This window comes from Chrysemys picta, chromosome 6, assembly GCF_011386835.1.
Source record: "Chrysemys picta bellii isolate R12L10 chromosome 6, ASM1138683v2, whole genome shotgun sequence".
NCBI lineage: Eukaryota > Metazoa > Chordata > Testudines > Emydidae > Chrysemys > Chrysemys picta.
In genome coordinates this window covers 80,927,425-80,944,485 of record NC_088796.1, presented here as the reverse complement: position 1 = coordinate 80,944,485, position 17,061 = coordinate 80,927,425, and the positions used below count along the sequence as shown (strand labels likewise).

At 40.7% G+C, this 17,061-nt stretch overlaps 1 pseudogene; it reads right to left on the bottom strand.

Moving 5' to 3' along the window:
• Window positions 1-6,519: 6,519 nt before the first annotated feature.
• LOC135972453 (uncharacterized) lies at window positions 6,520-7,833 on the bottom strand (annotated as a pseudogene).
• Between the last annotated feature and the right edge of the window lie 9,228 nt (window positions 7,834-17,061).

The window sequence follows — 17,061 nt, the reverse complement described above, 5'->3', positions numbered from 1 at the left end:
ACAGAATCAGTATCTATTTTTTTAAATTCTACTTAGAATCAATTGTCCTTGGATATTTATTGTTACTTACTGACTTAATAAGCTTTCTGGGTTTCAGTATTTGATTTGTGGTGTCTTTTAGGCACATTATGTCACATTTCATAAGTAAATATCAGTTTTTTAAAAAATTGTTTTAATTGAATTATAAAAAAGCTGTCTTACTTCAAAACCCTATACTCTTGAGTATGAGCTCCCAATTAATGTGGGTGATCTCTAATGTCTACCACCTCCCATTAATATTTTTTCAAGATGAAGAATGGCAGATTTGAAGTATTTTTAATACATATTTTATAAAAATAAAAGGTTTTGATTGGGTGGGATTTATTTAGTGGAACACCAATTTTGTAAACATTTAGGCATATGCTTAATATTATTCATTAGCTTCAACAGGACTACTCATCTGACTAAAGTTAAGCAGGTTTGTGAATACTTGCAAGACTAGGGCCTAAAATTGGAAAACTTAGTTATAATAGACCAGATCCTCCGCTCTAAGGCGGTTTTGTGCTGCTCCAGCCATGCAGGGATCCTCCTCGTGCCAACTCCTCACAACCTGTGGTATATGGAGGCATGGTTGGTGTGGAAAAAGTGAATAGGGAAGTGTTATTTATCCCTTCACAGAACAAAAGAACCAGAATCACCTAATGAAATTAATATGCAGCAGGTTTAAAACTAAGGTTAGGAAGTACTTCTTCATACAATACACAGTAAACCTGTGGAACTCTTTGCCAGGGGATGTTCTGAAGATCAAAACTATGACTGGGTTAAAAAAAGAATTGATAAGTTCATAGAAGATAGCCATTAATGGACCTATTAGCCAAAATGGTCAGGGACACAACCCTATGCTGTGGGTGTTCTTAAGCCTCGGAGTCGATGAATCACTTGACAATTGCCCTGTTCTGTTAATTTCTTCTGAAGCATCTGGCACTGGCCAGGGTCAAAAGACAGGATACTGGGCTAGATGGACCATTGGTCTGACCCAGTGCGGCTATTATTATGGTTGTAGAAAGGTGGGCTTGACCAGAATAATCCTTGTGCTCCAATGAGTTACAGATGCTGCAATGGTCCCTCAGAGGACAATGCAGTTTATTAATCTTACAGCAGGTCTGATGTTGCTCTAAGTTGCTTTTTGGGACTGGACTCTGTTCTTGTAGCCTGAGAATTGGGAATCACAAAAAGCTTCCTTTGTGGTCCCCTCAAGTCAGTCCATCCTGTATATAGTCCAATATGTATAGCTTCATATCAAGTATTTGGTCCTGCTTTGAACAGGGGATTGGACTAGATGACCTCCTGAAGTCTCTTCCAACCCTAATATTCTATGATTCTAAGTATCTCATGATGAATTTACGTGGGTATGCTTTTATAGAGCACACAGTGCCTGTATTTCAGAACAAATATATCATGACGGTTGCCCTCTCTGGAATTTATAAGTGGAAGAATAGGAAGGCAGAATTGGAAAAGTCTGAAATCTATATTTTGGCTGGAAAAAAAAAGTCAGCAAAAGAAAACCCTACATAGAAATATTGTATCTGTACACCTAATGTGCAGGGATCCTAGAAATCCCTTGCCATGGAAAAATGGGGAGTTAGCATTTTTTTAAAAAAACATAGACTCTTTAGTTATTAACTAAATTTTACTGAAAGTATTACTTATTCAATGTGTGCAACCTTCCCCCTCTTGTGATTGATTTTTGAGTGTGCTTTAAATTTATAGTGGAACCCTGTTTATCTGATCTAATTGGGACTGGAGTCAGATTGGATAATCAAAAATTGGGATAAATAGGAGAATGGCAAAAAGTTTTTTATCCCTTATTTTAAGATGGAAAGGGGCTGTCAGTGGGTGGGTTTGGTTAATACAAACAGCTAGATAATTGATGCTCAGATAAACATGTCCTACTGTATATCAATAAAACATTGTGTTCAACAGATATCTATATCAGAGTAACAAGCCTTGTGGATGAGGGAGGAGGGGGGAGTTGTAGATGTGGTATATCTTGACTTTAGTAAGGCTTTTGATACTGTCTCACATGACCTTCTCATAAACTAACTAGGGAAATACAACCTAGATCAGGGGTAGGCAACCTTTCAGAAGTGGTGTGCCAAGTCTTCATTTATTCACTTTAATTTAAGCTTTCGCGTGCCAGTAATACATGTTAACATTTTTTAGAAGGTGTCTCTCTCTAAGTCTATATTATATATAACTAAACTATTGTTGTATGTAAAGTAAACAAGGTTTTCAAAATGTTTAAGAAGCTTCATTTAAAATTAAATTAAAATGCTGATCTTACGCCGCCAGCCTGCTCAGCCCACTTCCAGCCTGGGGTTCTGTTCACCTAGGCCTGCAGCGGGTTGAGCAGGGCCTGTGGCCGGGACGTGGGCTGGCAAGGGGCCGGCAGCCGGGACTCCACACCTCGGGGGGGGTGTTCAGGGCAGAAGGCTGGGTGTTGGGGGGGGACTTGAGGTCAGGGCAGAGGGCTGGGGGTGTGTGGAGGTGCAGGGCAGAGCGCTGGGGTGCTCAGCTCAAGGGGGTGCTCCCAGCCCACTGCCCTGAGCGGCTCATGGCAGGGAGCTGGAAGGGATATGCCCTGTGCCACCCCCTTCCCCCAGGCTCCGTCCCTACCTCTCTTTGCCTGCTCTACGTAGCAGCGAGCACGCTGCCACTCAGCTCTGCTCCCCTTTCCCCTTGCAAGGGCCATCGCTGGCAGGGAGAGGGAGGAGGAGGAGGGGCTGGAATGCTGCCGCAGGACCAAGCTTCTGCCTCCTGCCCCCACAGGGGAGAGCGGTGGGGGGGGGGCTGAGTGGGGCAAGGGGACAGGACCCCCCCCCCCCCACCGCTCTCCCCTGCTGGGGCAAGTTTGGTCCTGTGGCAGCCAAGCATCCCTTCTCCCACGCTTCTTCCCCCAGCTTGGTGCATTCCGGCCCCTCCGCCCCTCCTCCTCCTCTCATCGGGCAGGCAGCGTGCCACTCAAAATTGGCTGGTGTGCTGTGTTTGGCATGCATGCCGTAGGTTGCCGACCCCTGACCTAGATGGAGCTACTATAAGATGGGTGCATAAAACTGGTTGGAAAATTGTTCCCAGAGAGTAGTTATCAGTGGTTCAGTGTCATGCTGGAAGGGCATAACAAGTGGGGTCCTGCAGGGATAGGTTCTGGGTCCGGTTCAATATCTTCATCAACGATTTAGATAATGGCAAAGAGTGTATACTTATAAAGTTTGTGGATGATACAAAGCTGGGAGGGGTTGCAAGTGCTTTGGAGGATAAGATTAAAATTCAAAATGATCTGGACAAACTGGAGAAATGATCTGAAGTAAATAGGATGAAATTCAATAAAGTACAAATGCAAAACACTCCACTAAGGAAGGAACATACAAAATGGGAAATGACTACCTAGGAAGGAGTACTGTGGAAAGGGATCTACAGGTCATAGTGGATCACAAGCTAAATATGAGTCAGTTTAACGCTGTTGAAAAAAAAAAAGACATCATTCTGGGATGTATTAGCAGGAGTATTGTAAGCAAGAAACGATCTACTCTGCGCTGATTAGGCCTCAACTGGAGTATTGTGTCTAGTTCTGGGTGCCACATTTCAGGAAAGATGTGGACAAATTGGAGAAAGTCCAGAGAAGAGCAACAAAAACGATTAAAGGTCTAGAAAACATGACCTATGAGGGAAGATTGAAAACATTGGGTTTGTTTAGTCTGGAGAAGAGAAGACTGAGAGGGGACATGATAACAGTTTTCAAGTACATAAAGGTTGTTAGAAGGAGGAGGGAGAAAAAAAATGTTCTTAACCTCTGAGGATAGAACAAGCAGCAATGGGCTTAAATTGCAGCAAGGGCGGTTTAGATTGGACATTAGGAAAAAGTTCCTAACTGTCAGAGTGGTTAAGCACTGGAATAAATTGTCTAGGGAGGTTGTGGAATCAGGGCTGGCCTTACCATGAGGCGAACGGAGGTGGCCGCCTCAGGTGCCAGACTATGGGGGGGCGCCACTAGGACCAGAGTGTACACCAGAGTGTAGAAAATTGTGTCTGCTGCTGGTGCATATGTATTCTCTCTGCTCTAGATGCACAGAGATGGTGTAGTGCTGTGCTGGAGGAAGGAGGGCACAAGAGACATAACAGGCTGGTAGCAGGGCCTGAGTAAGGGAAGATATCAGCATCTTAAGGGCCTAACTGGCTCCCACTACTTCAGTTGACTGCCTGTTCTACTCAAGTGGGTTCAGGGAAGCAGCAGGAAACAGGAAGCTCCTGGAGAAGCTGGTGTTAATCAGTCCAGGCTCCTGGGGGTACTAGAGAGGTACACAAGAGGCTTCTCCTTCGCTCTCTCCCTGCAGCTCCTGCTGCTTTGTTATTCTTCTGCCTGCCTATTTAAGAGCAAGTTAATATTTAATAGAAAAATTATGGAATATTTTAATTTATTTTTCATTTAAAATGGAGAGAGTACTCTCCCTGGTACTCTGGAAAGTCCATGGGTTTCATTTTGACATAGTTTGGTAAGTTTCCCTGTAGATTTCCAGTGGTATGGATAGTGGAAGTTTTTACTTTTTTGTGATCATTCAATTATTTTACCAAGAAATTACTATCCACATGTGTGTTTTTTACATACTGTATAACTGCATACTCAAAGCAGTTCCATCTAGCTTAAGTTTCCACCCTGAGGCTAGGGGTGGCCCTAGCCTAGCTGCCAGCAACTGGCGCCCTAGGCGAACCATGCAATTGGCGCCCCCCACTCCCAAAGGCAGATCTAGGCTGAGGTTTTTAGTAAACCGGGAAACATTTTGCCCCTTTTTCCTTTTTTTTAAAAAAAAACAACAGAGGCTTCATTATTCAGTGTGTTTGTCCATCCATCCATCCAACATTTCTGAGATCAGATAAAATGGAGATGAAATTTTCAGAATAGATTGTACAGGACAGCTAGATGATATTTCAGTCCAATTTCAAATAAAAATGCATTAAAAATGTTGATTATAATTATTACTACAAATCCAAAATTATCCATTATGCTATCCTGCTTTAACTGCCATTACCACCACATCCAATATAGAAAGAAATAAGAAAACTCTTCAATGAACTTTAACCTGTATTTACAAAACACTCCGAATAAAAGAGACTCTTGTGCTCTTAAAACATGACTTTTCTTGCTTTAAGTTTTGAAAATTCAGTCCCTACTTCTTTTAGATCCAGTTTTCCAGCTATTTCATGCTTTACTGACATTGTAGCAAGTCCAACAAGTCTCTCTTGCACCATTACTAAACGCAGATATGTTTTTATCAATTTTAACTTTGAGAAGCTACGTTCCTCACTGGCTACGGAAACTGGCAAAGTTAAAAGAATGCACAGAGCTATAAAAATGTTTGGAAAAAAAACTGTCTGAGAGTTTATTTTCACAAATAAACTTCAGTACTTCTTCAGGAGTGGAATGTTTCTTAAGTCGTCTTGAAAAAGCCTGATGCTCACTACACAAATCTGTAGCATCAATGTCTTTTGAATTTTAATGAGTCAATGCCAACTCCAGCTTTACACTTAAAGTCATCCCGATTAACGTTGTTTCATTGTTATGTTGCTGATCAATTAGGGAACATGCTCATTTAAAGTTGTGCAATGCTCCCGTCTAACGTTTGGCAGCCACCTGCTTTGTCCACTGCTTGCAGGAAGAGCAGCCCATTGGAGCTAGCTGGTGGGGGCTTGTAATCAGGGTGGACTGGCAGCCCCCACATCAGCTCCCCGCTCCCCTAAGTTCCCTGTGCTGCAACTGCCCAGCAGGCTAGCAATTGCTGGCGTTGAGCTGTCCCTCCCCCACTGCCATGTACTGCTCCTGCCCTCTGTCTTGGAGCTGCTTCCAGAGACTCCTGCTTGCTGTACAGGGGAGAGGGATAGTGGGGGGCTAATGTCAGGGAGTCCTCCTCCCCCCTGCTCCTGCACACCCCATTTCCATAGAGCAGGGGGTACACACGACAGGGTTCAGGACGGAGGGAGATTCCAGGCAGCAGCTGTGGTCTCAGCAAGTTGATCTAATTAACTAGGCAGTGTACTTAAGACTGGGGTCAGCTACTTAAAGGGGAAATGTGCATCTCTCGCTCATGTCTCTGTCTGCTATGCTCTCTCCCCTCCCTCCATGCCTGCTGCCTTGTAGAGTGAGGCTACATTAGCAACCAGTTAACCCTTGAGGGCTCAGCCAAATGCTAGTTCATCATTTAGCAGTAAGGCATTCCCTGCAAAATATCCCATCCTCTGACTTCAGCACCTCAACCCAGCTTCACAATCATCATCGCTGTATACCAGTATTAAATTGTTTAAAACTTATACTGTGTGTGTGTGTGTGTGTATATATATATATATTAGTCTTTTGTCTGGTGAAAAACATTTCCCTGGAACCTAACCCCCTCATTTACATTAAATCTTATGGGGAAATTGGATTCGCTTAGCATCGTTTTGCTTAAAGTCACATTTTTCAGGAACATAACTACAACGTTAAGTGAGGAGCTACTGTATACAAAATTCTCTTATCTGTTTTGCTGTTTTCTTTTGCAAGCTGTGGATATTATATAGAAAGCCATATACTGATTCTAGCTGCTGCATCTGTTGAAATCTTTCGTCAACCGAGTGAATAGCAGTATCAAGGACTGCAAAGTAGAAATTCACTTTGAACCTTTGTTTTGGGTTCTGAATGGGTGTGTCTCGTTCTTCATATAAAAACTGCTGTTTCTTTTGCTGAATGCGAACTCTCTGTGGTTCCAATTCTGTCGGAAAAAGTCTATTTCTTCAGCAAACTCGAGAGACTCTACCAGTGTTCTTTCGAACCCTTCATCACTTCTGAATTCCTCCAGAATATTTTTAATTTGCTGCAGTTTTTGAATAGCAGAATGTATATTCAAGTTCTTTTCCTGAAGCTGCTTACTAGTGAGGTTAAGCTCGAAAATGATATTATACCACAAAATGAGTGAAGTCACAAATTTGAACTTGGAAAGGCCATTTGCAAGAGCTTCTGCATCTGAATGTGCCGAATTGCCAGATGATCCAGTAAAGGTAGTATCATCAGAAATTTCAATTAGGGCATCATAAATGTTTCCAAGTTCATGATGAAGAGGCTTCAAAGCATCAGTGCAACTCTCCCATCTTGTCTGACCAAGTGGTTTCACAGTTAGAGAATTCACACGGCGAGTCAGAATGTTCCAACAGCATGTTGAGCCTGAGGAAAAACACATAAGCACGTTGCACCAGGTCAAAGAAACTGCTTGACTCCAAAGAGCATCTAGCAGTATCACTGACAACCAAATTCAGAGAATGTGCACTGCAAGGAACGAAAAAGGCCCTAGGATTGATTTCCATCATTTTCCTTTGCACACCATTGTCTTTACCCTTCATTTCATATTACTCCCATTATCATAGCCTTGGCCACGTAAGTTTTCAACAGATAATTACATTGTTTCAAGCTCTTGTAGAATAGTTTCAGTCATAAATGCTCCAGTCATCTCCTTCAGTGGTACAAAACCCCAAAAATGTTCATTTATGAGCACTTCAACATGGATCTTCATCTGCAGACTTCTCCATATCCATAAAATGAATGATCATGATCATCATTTGTTCAACATGACTCACATCTGGTGTACAGTCTGGTATTATTGAGAAGTATTTTGCAGAATGGGTAGCTTCTACAATTCTCTTTTTAATGGCATTTGCTAGAATTTGAATCAGTTCATTCTGCATATTTTTTCCTAAGTAATGAACCTGTGTTTCGTGATCAGTTATTTTATGTAGATGCTCCTTCATGACTGGATCAGAAAGGTAGGTATTCAACAAATTTTAAAAAGTTTTCATTACCTGGACTGTATAATTTTTCATTTCTACCGTGGCCGTGGAATGCTAAATTTTGCCCACCGAGAACTCACTAAAGCAATCAGATGCTCTAATATTTGTTGACAATATTCTTCTTTTTCCTTGATCACACAAATTTTCTTCAGATAGTTTTTCCATTTTTCAAATCGTAATTCAAGTGCTTTCCAATTTTGAAAACATTCCAAATGTTCTGTACTTCTTTCATGTAAACAGAGAATCAAAGATATGTTTTTCCAGTCCTTCGAACCATTTTCAGTAAGTGATGTACCAATTGCTTGATTTCTAAACAACTTGCAGCAAAAGCAAAACAGAGTCCTTCAACACTGAATATTGTAACCAGTTTAGATGAATTTCTTCCCCATTAATGAGTTTCCTCTTGTAATTCTGAGCAGAGAATTTTCTTTTATTTCCATCGTTAGGGAAGGGAAATTCATGAACTTGTTTGGGTCCATGTTCCACGAGAATTTGCCGCACACTGTCATCACATCTGGGCCACGAAGCTGGGTCCCCATACTGTAAGTTGTTTGTAACTTCCTCATCCTTCCCTTCTACTTCAAATTCTGCATGTGTCTCTGAAGGTGAATAAATTTTCTCCACTTCCATATCAGTCTGATGCTGTGAGCTGCCTTCATCTAGAAGTAAGTTTCCATCATCTTGAGTTTCCAAACTGCTTTTTTGTGGATGTGAGCTAACCTCCTCTCCAAGTAAAATTCCTTCATCTGGATGCTGTGAACTGCTTCCATCTTTATTTGGATTAAAGAGAAAAAATATTTCAGGAAGGATCCCCGCTGTTTTGCTTGGTCCTTTCCTTCTCAGCCTTTCATTTATGATACTCAGCTCCTGAGGGTTTTCTTTTTCCTCTTTCTGCCATGGGGCATTTGAATATTGTTATGTACTAACTGTGCTCCCAACTGCAAGCATTATAGTGTTAAGGGTGGCTGACACACCACATGGTTGGAGATTTAAATCACATTGCAGCCATCCCAACATGTCTTTTCACTGCTTAAAGGTTCAATGATTAGTAACATACACTCACTTACCCATTAAAAACAGTTAGTTACAGCGTTTACACAAACAAAAAAGACCTTTTTTGATGTTATAACCCAACAACGATTGTTTGGAAAGTAATCCCCTTCCTCACGGTTACCTGCTTGGAGTGTGATGTCATCACTTTTGTAGTCTATTAAGCATTAACACTGTTACTTTTATGGACCTTATTTATTACATGTGAACCAGTTATAATAAAGAAAAGTTCATAATTATACAGCCCAATAATAACGCTAAGGTTTAACAACTGAAAGATATAAATCCAAAATGAGTAATGCTGAACGATGTTATTCTTTGGCACCAAAAAGACACAAATACTGTGGAAAATTGTGGATTCTTAACCATCAACTCACGATATCTCCGCTCTACATGAATTTCCAGCTATGCAACCTTAATGTATATTTGAGTTAGGTGTCACTAGCATTGCAGCTCTTGCAGCTGGTGGATGTGTTTCATTGTGGCTGAGTTATTGTTTATCAAAATTGCGGAGTGGGTCATCTTGACCCTACGTCGCAAATTTAATTTTTTTTTCTAAAATATTTATTTTTGCAGTAAATAAAAGATTTGACATTAATAAATTCTCAGAAATGTAGAGAAATGAATTATAATTCATATTCCCTCTGTACATGCACGGAATTGAAATAATGACATTGTTATTTTATTTGTATTTTTTCTCATCTTTTCTCCCCCCCATTTTGATTTTTTCCCCCTTGAATTTGGCACCCCATTTAAACTTGGCACCCTAGGCAACTGCCTAGTTCGCCTATATGGACAGGCCGCCCCTGCCGGAGGCTGCAGGAATTCCTATAGATTATTAACTTCACAAGTATCAAAGAGGAGAATCACATGGAGGAAAACTTTAAATGAGATTTTTAAACATATTGAAATTTCATTTTTCCTATTAGAGTGGATGAATGGTTCTAGTGGGAAGGTGAACCTACCTCCCACTCGCTCCCCACGACAGCTGTGGTCAAGATGGTTTATCCCAATTAGGTCAGCCATTGCTGTGTGAACGATACAGCTTTTTTCTAGCTGTAATCTTCATTCAATCTGTTTCTTGGTGAGGACTCTTGCCTTTGACTAGTTCCAGGGAGGTAGGGAGGGGAAGGAGATGGGTGTTTATTGGCAGGTTTATATTACTAGTAAAAACTGTTCCCGCATACATACATTAAGGGTCATAACAGAGTTTCTGAACTGATGCAGAGTTGCATAAATGGAGCAATGGCAGAGAGGGAGCTGGGTGGAACTCATGGCTGTTAGTGGTTGGAAGGAGAGAGGGAGAGGGGGAGAGAGAAAGAGGGGTAAACCCTGGGGGTAACAGGATGAATTACTATGCAGAGAAAGAAAATGGTTGTCTATTCAAATAGAAACATCATAAGCAATAGCCTGGCTTCTACAAAGCAGAAGTGGTTTGTCAAGGAAAGGTCATCTGGCAATGAAGGGACCTGGGATCACCTGAAGAGACCGATCCAGGAGTCACCTGACAGGGACTGGAAGATCATAAAAAGGTTAGGATCTATGGGTGGGGAGGGGTGTCTTTGACCATTTTCACCAGCTCATGCGAGGGAATTTGCTGCAGAAGTCTGATGAAGCAGAGAGAACCCTGCCTATCTTACCTCAGATGGTCCCCCAAAGGAAGGGCAAGCTAGAGTGAGAGGATGGTTGTTGTTTTCTGTATTACATGTACTATGTATATTTCTCAGGCTTAAGTAAAGAGCGATAGTGCTAGAATCCTGTGCAAAATAAGCCTGGATGTGATATGTGCCATACTTACAAGATGCTCTTTGGAAAGTTAACCTCATCGGTGGACCCAGACTACCCAGTCAGCTGGAGTTCTAGGAGAGGGTATGTTTGAGCTAAGGGGGGAACCTGAGAGGGTCAGCCGTGGTAACAGGGACTAGTGAGTTAGAATGAGAGGTCTCAGCGCTCAGGAGGGGGCTAGGGATAGATAGAGGATCTGCCGTTTGAAAGTGAGCCTAGAGTTCCCAAGATATGGGCAATTCCTGGATTCTGTTTAGACTCCCACAGGCCTAAATCACACTGGATATGGCAATGGGATTTCTTCACAGGAGTCTGACCAGCATTCAAAAGAGAACATTTGACTGGATGTATGACAATATATCAGTTACCAGTGAAAGATGCTAGTAAGAACACTGTAGTTTTTTGCTTGGACTTTAATACAGCTATTGCAAGAAAATCCTTGTTGCTTCAGCTATCTTGGGAGTGAGTCATGCATTTGATGAAATTCCTTAAATATCTTAAAGTTGGGCAGTTTATTGGAGAATGTTTTCTAGAGGATACACATCACTACTCTAATTTAATAACTAATCTAAATTTTCATTCAGCGCAGTCTTTGTTGGGTATCAACTGTGATTTTTCTAATCAGATTGAGAAAAGGGTTCCCTGTATATCACAGGCAATGTTAGACAGGACATTATTTTTATACATTACATAGAAAATAGAGGCATTATGATGATGTCTGGCATTCAGTTTCTAGAAGAGCTGCCATTTCTGCCTCATTTATTCAGTTTCAGTTTCTTAACCCTTGGAAAAGTATGTCATAGCATGCTTGAATACCCTCAGTGGCTTATATCATATCATATATTTCAAAGCATCTTTATAATTAAGTGCACTCACATCACTGCTTTATATATAAACACTGTGTGACAGTTCTGCCATTAGAACTGGCTTCCTATTTTGTGGTCATTGTAACAATGCAAACTCAGGGACAGCTTTCTGTCATGCTGCTGAAAAGATTTTTTGCCTTGCCTACACTAGCACTAAGCTAGTGTTTTCAGCACCAGACCAAGAAACATTGCAAAGGCTTTGTTGACAACTGCCTGGATTAGTAGGTTAACTTCCTACTGTAGCTAGGCCTATGGGAGGAACAGAAGGCACAATAGCCATAGATGAGAGATGCAAGCAATCATGGTGTTCAAAAATCTTCATTTGGGAATGGAACCCAGCATTTATGCTTGCAAATCCCATAGAACCAAATTCATTCCTGGGTCAAGGAAGGGACTGAGGGGCGGTGACTTGTGTCTTCTGAGTCCTTTTTGGGGTTGTGGGTGACAGTCAGTTGTGCCCCCACACAAAGAGTGATGAGGCACAGCATGACAGCTCATGTTAGTGAAGTTTGTCATTTTGCTATAAAAGCATTAATTTATAAGCCATCATTATTATTCATGTTAGTTAGTTTCAGACGTCACTGTACAGATCCTGTCGATAGAGTTAATTAAGAGATTTTAGAGAACTAGAAAAAGTGACACGCAAAGTCTCTGAAGAGAACACAATGTCATGTATGTTTCCCTGTAGTTTCAGACAATCCAAAGAGCAGTAGGTAATTAATCTTTGAAGGAACGTGACTTTCTAATCTATTGAACACAGGAGGGATGATGCATATGCTCTAGTGATGTGCTGCCAATATTTTGTCAAGGGACTTCCACAAATGTTTCCCTGTAGTCTATGATAAGCTCTCATACATCAGAGCCAAGTATGCAATGGAGTTTAGAGGTGAGGAGCAGGAGAATTTCATAAATAAACAAAGTTGCTTTCTTTGAATTATAACCAGAGGGAGGCTACACCAATTGACAAACAAAGCTGGTACACTCTTTGGAGCACATTTCTAGTGGGTGCTTCTAATATAAATTTATTTTCATTTATACTAGACTCTTTGCCCCACTCTGACACGGTAAAGAGGCTTTGGTGCAAATGAGAATCTGGTCCAGTGAATGAAGAGGTAGTGTAAGCATAATGGGGAAGAGTGGGAGTGAAGAGTATATATGTATGTCAATATACTAAATTGCACCAGATAAGGTGTGTAGGGGGGAAATTGTTCTTTAGAATTACTTGTAAGCCCCAGAGCTAGAAGGGCTACAGGGAGAGCTCTCTGCTTCCATCTAAAGTAGAAATATTAACTGCTGGCAATTTTCATGTACATAAATTAGAACTATAGGTGAGCAAAATTAAGTATGGTGCATTATTTGAAGTTTCTTTATGTTCTGATTTTATGAAAGATTTTTTTAAAAATAAATTACTGCATTCATGAAAGGACATAAGAATTTTACAAGATCTACCATGTACAAAGTTGGTCACCCTGTGTAGTGGGCTCTGTATGTGGGTTCTTTACCCAGCCAATAAGTGTCTGTCTGAAAGACCAAAAACTTTATCCAGTGGGCTGCTTTGTTCCAAATTTCTCACCAATAAATTCTAAGTCCTGTGTACAGCAAACTCTCAGGGACTAAGCTGGGCCCGTGAAACGGATTTTTGTGGAACCAGATGGTGGAACTGACTTTGCTGATGTTGGACTAATAGACAAGATGACCTCATGAAACCAGACCAAATAGCACCAAGGTCTAAGCTCCACCTGGTGATTCAGGTTTTGGCAAGATGGGGTGCAAACCTAGAGCACACTTGCATGCCATGCAGAAGCAGGATCCACAGGGCCAGTTATGAAAGTTCCTGATGTGCTTTGATGTTGAAGCACATAGAAATACTAGTTGGGCAAATTAATAATTGTGACAGTGAGGTTGGCCATGTCCCTCCATATACTATTTGGGTTTCCTCATTTTTATGTAAATAAGGGCGATATTTTACTCAAATAAGTAGTATTTGTGGTTTCGTATCCCCAGGAATCCTGGATTCTTGTGAGTGAGGAAGAAACACCTGTAAAAGTGAGTAGAGGTTTTATGTTTTTCTGGCCCAGGTTTTAGGAATTAAAATGGTTATAGACAGGAACTGGAGTTGTAGGTTTTATTTTAAGAAGGATCCCCTAACCACATTATTGAGCCCATCCCTGGTTACTGCCATTGACACCTGGCAAGAGGATTACATGGTTTTATGAACCCTAGAAAAGTCAGTTTTGGGAAGGAGGATTCAGTTGAATCTAGAGAAGAGGCAAACTCCAGAGGCAGATAAATTGCTCAGCCTTTTTTCAGCATTGTGGCAAAATTTTTAACAAGGAGCTTTTGGGAGCCTCCTGTCATCCTGTCTGAGCACAGACAGGTAGAATAGGAAGGAGTTTGCATGTAAAACAGGAGAAAAATAGCAGCCAGGAGGAATGCAAACCATTAAATTTCATTTGGACAAGCAAAGTATTGAGTTATTGCAGTTAGGAAGGTTGAGTGATAATTCTCATTGCATATATATGTAGCTATTGAGGGTATAAAAGTACCTAGAGGCACAATTCCAAATAGAGGGAGAATTAATAATTTCTAAAACCTTAATTTTTTAGCTGAATATGATTTCCTATGCCACCACATAGTCACAATAGAATTCAGATCTTGTTAAAATGTATAAATGTATAATGAATGCATTCATCATAATCCCATTGATCTATACCTCTCTAATGGATCCTGCTGATATGGTCTCAATTTATTCTCCAGCCCTTTATATGCATGGCTCAGCAACTTATTTAATGATTGGAAATAAGGCCAATTTTGCACATGAAAAGTGGCTCATGATAATTCACAGAAATTATATATTTTCATATTTATTAAGGTGAGAAATGCTAGGCGCTTACTATGTTCCACAATGTGCACTCTAACAAAAGGAGGCAAACAGTTTAAAAAATAAAATCTTATTTCCAGCAAGCAGCCCATCCTCCATCACAAAATATAAAAGTGTTTGCAGATGTACAAATTAATTTGTTTAGTCATTGTGTCATCTAAAGATGTTCAAAAGTTTTCTTGTGGAACAGTTCCCTCCTCCCCCCAAATCATAAAATGCTGATTCTACAAAATCAATCTGTTCCACAGGGATGTGTTGATTCCCTCAAAACTTTAAACAGAAGCAGGACGGTAAGGTTGGCCTACCTGCCTCCCAGGATCCCAATTCTCCTGCAGTTTACCTAATGAGCTTCACAGGGTCCCCAAACTGCACAGCTCCACCTAGCAGGCAACCAGTTCTGAAGGTTCCCAGATTGCTCAGCCCCTTGGGATTCCTTGTTCCCTTGTAGCCCACCTGATTGGCTATGTGGCTCCCAGATTCCATGGGCTGCCTAGATTTCCAGCTCCTTGGGCTCCCTACCTAGCTTGTAAGGCACTTGGGCAGCCAGGAAGTGAAGGATCTTGGGGAGCATGGTTCATTTTCGGAACATTTTTGTGTTTCCACTGGACAAATGTTTAAGTGTTTCCAAAATAAAATATTGTGCAATTTCAGTTCCACCGAAGGATTTGAGTTGATTTTGATCTTGATTTGAGATGAAGAAAAAAAAATGAAGTCTCCAAGTGTCAGAGCAGAAATGAACTTTCCTGCCCAACTTTTGTGTCATCTCTTCAACCAAGATTTTATCTAAGTGGTTGCATATAATCATTATAATGCACCTCTAGTCATTTTGTCCATCTTCTGTCTATTTTATGTTCTCTAGTACTTTTACTATGGTTTCAAATTGCATAGAATTTGTATTCTCTCAAAAAGGGAAGAATTCTGGCTCCCTACCACATATACTAGCAACTTTTACTCACACACATGCATACACGCTATGGCACTCACAAGTTTTAATCCTGATTACAATGAAAAATAGTTAGGGGTTAAGTTGTGTAGGAGGTTGGTACACTGGCCTTTGAATTCTACAGACATGGAGACAGACCCATAGGTGCACTAGAGCAGTTAGCACAGCTAAGGAGGGAGGAGAAAGACAGCTCTCTGCCATCTGGCCTCTGCACAGAACCCCAGGAGCTGCCAGGGACCAGTTCAACCCTTAGCACAGTTTGAAGCAACCACAATGTCTCAAATGCAGGGTCTCTCCATCTGTTCTCAAGATCAGCCAGCTTTGTGTGCAGCCCGGTCACATGGCAATAAAAGGCTAATGGGCCCTTTACCTTATTGTGAGTAGGCACAGGAAATGGCCTTCAAAAATACTGCTGTTGTGCTTTCCCCCCCACCCAAGGAAATATATTGATTTTAAGTAATGCCTGTGAAGGTGACAAAGGGTCTAGCTTTGTATCAACAAAAGCAAGATTCTTCACAGGTAAAAGTAGTTATGTCCACATTTACTTACCTCCTTGGAAATACATATTGTAAGAATTTCAAAGCAACATAAAATCAACCAGAACAATGCAGGCACAGGAGATGCGATTGAGCAGCTAAAGTATAATCTACTACTTTCTTAACTGGATTACTTTTCACATGGACTTTTAAATGGCTAACAGTTATTTGAATTATGAAACCATTTCTACAGGGAGACATTAAATGTAACATTAAACCATGGACCTCATGGAACTACTGTATATGTGCTTGTTCAATTATCTTCAACTTTTTTTGAAGTTAAACAACAAAATTAATGCTATTATAAACAATGGTCTATATAAAATCACAGCACTAGGATTCAGTTCAATTAAGTGCCTGTAAATGAGTGCACTGTATTATCTGCTATTTGTTTTTCATGCAAGTTGAAAGTGATTTTGGTAATACTGCATTTTCAATTAATGTAACTGTCAGCTGGTGAGTGGGGATTTAGTATTGTAGCATGACAAACAGAAATCAAGCAGGTAAAAACTATGTGCATCACTGAAAAATGTATGGCATGGGGGTATAAAAATTGGTACATCCTCAGTATGGCATGTAAGCTCACTCTTTTGCGATTCACCTCTTTGGAGCTAGGTATTGCAAAAAAAGAGGCAAGAGAGACTTAGCAATTTGAAAACAAAACAAAACAAAGGAAAAACTGCTCACACTTTGCTCTTAGGTCTCAGATCAAAGCTGGGAAGTGCATCTTTCACCTGCACCCAGGCTATTGTAGGCCTCCAGTTTTACTGTAATTTTCACCATGGAATATTCAAATACTCTTCCTGTACCCCACCAAGAATTCTTACATCAGCTCTGCAGAATACTGAAATAGCATTTAAATCAAGTCAGCTAGAACCATGTTGAAAATCCAAATTCATATTCATGCACTGTTATTTACATTTTTAAAGGTAAAACTATGCTCAGTAGATTATGACTTCAAGGAAGAAATCTCATTTGAAATACCCTGAATCCACAGGTGTAAATTTCAGCAGGGCTAGCTCAGCTTTCTAAAGTAAATAAACTAAGTCCCATAGAGTTTATCCTGAGTGTACGTTGTTGTGATAAAGCCTTAAAAAGCTGTATTGTTCTTTTTGGCTATTATAGATCACATGACAAGTGACAGGGTCTCACGGG